Source organism: Nesoenas mayeri (assembly GCF_963082525.1).
Source record: "Nesoenas mayeri genome assembly, chromosome: 7".
Taxonomy (NCBI): domain Eukaryota; kingdom Metazoa; phylum Chordata; class Aves; order Columbiformes; family Columbidae; genus Nesoenas; species Nesoenas mayeri.
The window spans coordinates 31246836-31253272 of NC_137551.1; positions in this window are offsets into that span (position 1 = coordinate 31246836).

A 6437-nucleotide genomic window follows, 5' to 3' on the forward strand; every position below is an offset into this window, starting at 1 on the left:
TGCACCTGCCATCACAGCCAGCTGGAGCTGGACCCCCAGCCACGCTGCTCAAGTTGGTCTTTTGCCATCCAGAATATATACACAGATTTCCCACACATCTGAAAATGCCCACAAATGAAAATTCTACCCCAAGCCATCTGAATTAGTGTTTTTGCATGTTCCAGACACTAGTTTATGTGCTATAGTTCTCCATGATGTGAAGGAGAAAGAAATGGTTTCCTGACTTACACGCTTCACTAACCAGTGTGTTGATAGCAGAACACTGTCACTGGGCCTTCTCACATCCACACCTCAGTGGGTGCTTGTGAAAGAATTGGCCTTTTGTTCCAATTAAAATATGAGATTACTCTTCCTCAAGTGTGGAACTTTCATTCTACAGAGCGGTAAACTTCACAATGAAGAAATAAAGCAACTTCTTGCAGCCAGTATGTGTTGAAGCAGGAATAGACTAAAACCTTAGAGGACTCCCAGTCATTGTCCCTCTGCTCTGGTCTCTGACCACATTCTCTCTATATAAACAAAGGTTCTGGCCACCACTGTTTTATGGCCTGCTGTAAAATGTTTCGCGAACCCTCTCGAATAGATGATGCCTAAAAAAAGAGGCAGCCCTGGTCAGGCTTTTCTCATAGTGCCAGTGCCTCTGTCTAGGAATCTGGTTGTCAAGAAAGTGTAGGGCTATGCAGAGAGTGAGACCTGGCAAACTGAGCATTTAAAGACAACCCTTAGTTATAATCTGGATTAATGAACACATTACTATTGCTCCAGATTAATATTAGTCCAGAGTGTTAATAAATTGCTTCTGTCAAATAATTATGGGCATTAACTTTACAAAAATTGCATCAATAGCAAAAGACCGCACTGCTTCCAGAAACATCAGACCTGGTTCATTCTTAGCAAAATTTTAACATCGTTTTTGTCCCAGAATAATTCATTCCTGTGGGGTGAACACAATGGTAAAAACACTCTTTGAACTGGGACATCAGTCCCAGGCCCAGTCAGCAACAGCAAGTCTCAGTCCTGGGTCAGATATTTCAAAGTCGAACAAGAGATCTCCTCTGAGAGGGATGGAGTGTGGCTGGGGGATGGAATGTTGAAAGCTATCAGCTAGATAGACAAAGACCCAGCTCTTCAGCTAACATAGATCAGAGCAACTCCTTGTATTAGGCTTCTGTGTAACAAATTAGTATATCTGGTCCAAGCCAGAAGTTTTACTTCCAGTTCAAACCTTTTCTGCACATGCAAGACCAAACCCATTTTCTGAGAGACACTTTTCCAGAGTCACAACAGCCCCCTCCTTCACTTCCCTGAGACCTCAGCCTAGGGCTCTACACTTCTTTAAAATTGTGGGTAGGATTATAAAAAGCATCACAGTTCTCATGAAATACAGGAAAAATAGAGACCTGGCCTCAATCATATAATCAGAGAATCTTTAGAATATGGGAGCACTAGAAAAAAGAGTCCTCTGTCTATTCTAGGAGGATTGAATCTACCTGAACTCACTGGTCAAACTCCACCTTTATCTGAGATTTTGCTTTTTAGCAACAACACAACACAGATTTCAAGGGGGAAGAAGGCCTTGGCTTGGCTGTTTCTCATCATCTTTTTACTCAGTGTATGAGAAAGAGGTGGAAATACAGATACTCATTGTATCTCTTTCATCAACTGAAGTGAATTAATTAATCAACATTCTTGTAAGAGGGTCTCTTGTTGAAAAAGTGCTCTAAACAAGGGCTGGATTTACTGTGGCAAGGTCTTCTCAAGATTTGTGTGTTCGGATTAGGTTAGAGCTTTCCAAAAGGTTCATACACTTGCTCCTGTACACAGTAACGAACACATCAACCACAGCCTTCCAGTCAACAGGAATTAATAGTCATTCACTAGTCTGGCCCCCCAAAGTCAAACTCAGAGTGTGCTTACTAAAGTAGCACACACTACTACCTAGCTTACCTCATGTAATTACGGTGTCACACGCACAGTATAGGGCTGGAAAGTATAACTGGTTTTGTTATTTAATACATTTGTTTTATATTTTTGTAGCTTTTTTTTTAGCTAAAAGCAACTACATACAGTGTTTGGTGCGCTGTCACATGTAATCAAGAGATAATGTCAATGGAATTGCATGTTGTCGCAGGATAACAGCCTCCCACTGTTGCTGAAATGCCAAATTGAAGACCAGGCATTTATGGAAAATAAATGTCAAGTCAAAGCCAAGATGTTTATTTTAAAAACAAGAGACATGGATCTTGTGGCAATGTTCCATCATGTCTCTATTTCTCTAATAACAAATGTCCAATGCGAATAGAGCCAAGTGCCAGTTTCTTCCTGGGACAACAGAGGCAGGGTGAAATTTGATCACTTCACATGAAGATTTGCAGAGATGTTTCTCATCTGCTTTCCTTCAGTTCAGTCAAACTGTCCAGGTAATGAATACAAAATGGTTTCTCAGATGTATGCTAAATTTACAAAGAGATTTAGGAAGACAGCAGGAAGAAAAAGGGACATCAAATACATTTTAATTTGCTTTTACATAGCGCTTTTTCTCCAGGGAAAGAATTACAATAACATGAAGATCACTGAAGTCAATGGGAGGCCTTCCAGGCATTTCAGTTGGCTTTGACCAATACCTTAAGAGAAAAAAAAAACAGTATTTTAAGAGGATATTATATTAATAACAGTGGTGCCTGCATTTGGTTGCAATGAGGGCATGAATGGACCAAGGTTGGACAAGGAAGACAAGATCCTTCTGGGTCACAGTCATCAGAACTGTCACCCCCTGCACCTGGCAGGGAGCTGCTCATCCCGGCTGCTGGGCCACAGGAGATTTCTGCTCTATCCACACCAGCCTCACAGCCACAGAGAAACTGCTCCTGCACTTCATTTCTCCAGTAAAGCTTCCTTAAACCCAGCTTATTACACAGTAGTGCAGATGATCAAATTTATTTTTCTTTGCATGAGGAAAACTGAAGGTTACTTGCCAAGAACCAAGTTGCTGAGACATGGTGAGGAACCATGTTAAAGCCAAAAGTAAAAGCTGAAAACGTCCACATCTTAGACATGATGCAGTCTGATCCAAAGTTGAGAATAGGAGTCTTGTCTAGCCTAACTATAAAGGCTCATGTGATGAGACATCCACTGCTACTCCTGACAGCCTAATGGATTTGATGTCCTACAAGCTCTTTCAGATATTCATATCAAATTTTCTCTTTCATCACATCGCCACTCATTACATTTCCTTGTATTAATCTAAATTATTCCCTCTCTCCCTGACAATATTTTCTTCTTCCAAGTACACTAAGAAATTATGTCTTCAAAAAGCTAAAATTACCTCTCCACCCTCCTCATCTGCTAACCCAACCACCCTTCTTTAGACATTCATCACCTCTCTGCCAACGTCCTCCCTCTTCAAACAACGTCATAGGCCACGTAACAGTACCAAGGCATGGCACACGTTGCTCAGAGCATCCCTGCAGATCCAGGCATGGTCTCCAGCAGCAAGTCACCTGCCTGTCTCCAGGACGCAGAGCTGGCAGCAGCAAATCTTCTGCTCCCAATGCTGCCCTAGCTGCTGCAACAACGAAGGAAGGGGTCAGCCCCATTCCCAGCATCCTGCCCCAGTGCTGGTGGGGATGCATGCCCATGAAATATGAACCTCACCTTGCAATCTGTTCTGCATGGGGACAGATGTCAGAAGATGAGCAGGAAGCTGTGCAAAGCGTCTCAAAGGGCTGGGTTTAAAAATACACCTCGATAACACACTTCAGTGTCTGAAATGTTGAAGCTTCACAGCTCATGCCAACAGGGTTCCTCAAATGCAACATATTTTGATTTTCATCAGCTCTATCCATTATTCTCTATAAGACTGATCTGTCATGATAACTACTGAGTGTTTGGGGTTTATTTTTTTTTAATGACTTCCAAAGGAAAAAATAAATTAGTTGCTCATTAAAAACTGCAATCTTGAGAGCATGTAGAAAAAACCATTTCAGTTCTGGAAGCTCTTCTCTTGGCCTAACATCCTTAAATAATACGCAAACAAAGAGCTATATTAAAATTGTCTTAAGAAGCTCTCTGAAATAAAAATAAAAATTAAAAAGGAAATTTTACATTAAAGGAGATTTGCAGAAGTTGATGTTCTGAAAGGGGTTAAGCCTACAATGATTATTTGGCTGGTCTGTGCTGAAAGGGCCAGAGGGATGTTCTGTACAGAAATCGTAAATTTGCTTATTTTTTTCCTTTGGATATGCATTGTTTCCCAAAGACATTCTGGCTCCAGCTCTGATCTGGCATTCCAGATTGACGCTTGTTGAACCAACAAGGATACTGGGAAGCAACACACAACTATGCGTCTTCTGGTTTATTGCATTCTTGCTAGTAATTTCTTTCACTTCTCCAACCTTTAAGCTTATTTTTTCTTATGGTGGGATGAGGATCTCCAGCTGGAGATCTGACAGGACAGTCTGATAGGCAGAGAGCTGGCATTTTATTAGGTTATGGTATTTATTAACTATATAAAGATACTATAGCAATAATGGATCCAAATAGATGACAGATGGATAGTGCTCCAGGAATAGCAAGCAAAACAGCTACATAGTTCCCTCAATAGTGCTTCCCACTGTCAGTGTCACCTTGGGAAAAGTATTTAAGATTTCATCAGATTCTTATCTGGCTGATTTTGCGTTAAAATGGACTATGCGTGTTCACAAAATTCGTCCAAGTGTCTCAGCTCTGAAGGCTTTGGTGTGGTGATAAACCACAGGGCTTATATTCACTTTAAGTGTTGCAGCTATACTTAGAAAATAAAAAAGTGTTTCTATCCCACAGCTCCACTCTCCTAACCTGGTTTCCGATTATTATTTTTTTGAATCAGGGTTACAGATACCAGTTCAGTACAAATATTGCCAGACACAATCCTTCTGCTTTTCATTCAGCCTAAGGTCTCCCTCTGCTCTTGAAGATGCTGTGCTTCCCGCCCTTCCCACCAAAGAGGGTCACACTTCTGTCCAGCAGATGACGAGCAGCAGAGCAAAGTCCCTGGGAACACGAGGGAATAGTTTGCCAAGCAGCAGGTCCGTGCTGGTGTGCGGCCTTTAGTCAGGGTTAAATAAATAGCGTGTAAATAAATAAATAAATCACTCCTAGGTTGTGACCTTGTAAATCAAGTCTAAGCCTGGAAGGGATTTTTATGGTCCAGCTGGAACAGTGGAGCAGACTTAGCAGAATAAATATATATATAGGGGGGAAAAAAAAATAACTGTGCCTTCCAGTTGCTGCCAGACTGCCGTGGGGAACCTTTGGTGCTGCTGTAAGACATGCTGATAATTAGAAAAAAGGAGAGAGGGGACCTTGCTCTCATTTACCCAACAGCTGTTTCACATTATTTTAAGAGGTTTAAAAGAGGAGTAATACAGTTAAATGCACCCAAGAGTAATCTTCCAGATTTGGAGCCAAATACAGGGCTGAATAAATAAATGAAAATCCAGCCCAACTGGTTCCTAGGACCAGGTTTCACTGAAGTGGATGGGAACCATGCGGGGATTTGCTCGGAATCTGTTATCTGAGCATTACAACCCTAGGATGCTTCATATACTTAATTGCTCATTACCAAATAACAGTACTAATACTTGGAGCATTTCCTAAATTAAGCATGGTTTGACCAGATCGAGTAAAAGCTACCAGCTGCATTTTTAAAAGTCCGGTTTGATGCAACAGAGGAAAAAGGCAGAAATGGGAGCTGAGACTTCTACCTCCCAGCCCTGCAGTGGCTTGATCTGACAGGGATTGGAAAGATGAAGCAATGAGGGCTCGCAGTGGGGAGAAGCCACAGCCGCAGAGCCTGCACGGAGCTGGTAGCACTATCCCTTAAGCCAGAAGGTTTTACACTGGCTTCTAGCCAAGGGGGCTGTGGCAGTGCCCAGGCTGGGGCAGGAGGAACTGGTGACAGGGAGCTGTGAGTGTGGGGTTTGTCCCTGAAAGAGATATCCCGTGGGAGGTGTACATTGCTTTTCAATGGACAATGATGCTGGCAGTGCTGGTATTCGGTATTTTACACTTTCCAGGTGTAAAGAAGGGGAGCATCTGCTCCAGCAGCTCACAAAGGTGTGTCTGGCAATGGAGGTGTGTGAGATATCTCTGGCATGAGATGTGTCCCCCAGCACTTATGTCGTCTTCCCAAGGATGCAGAGCCCACCTGCCCGGGGGCTGCAAGGGCGGTGACAAAGCCTGGCTTTGGACCAGGGTCGCAGTGAATATTTTGGGGGTATAAACCCGCCTTTTCCAAGTCCCATTCCAACTAGTGGGAGGGTGCACCAAGCATTGGCAGTCGCTAGCTATGCACCCCGCGGGCAGGAGCCCACACTGCGCACAGCCCCGCGGGGCAGGATGCGGCCAGAGGGGCGGGATGCAGGCAGCGGGGTGGGATGCAGACAGCGGGGCGGGAT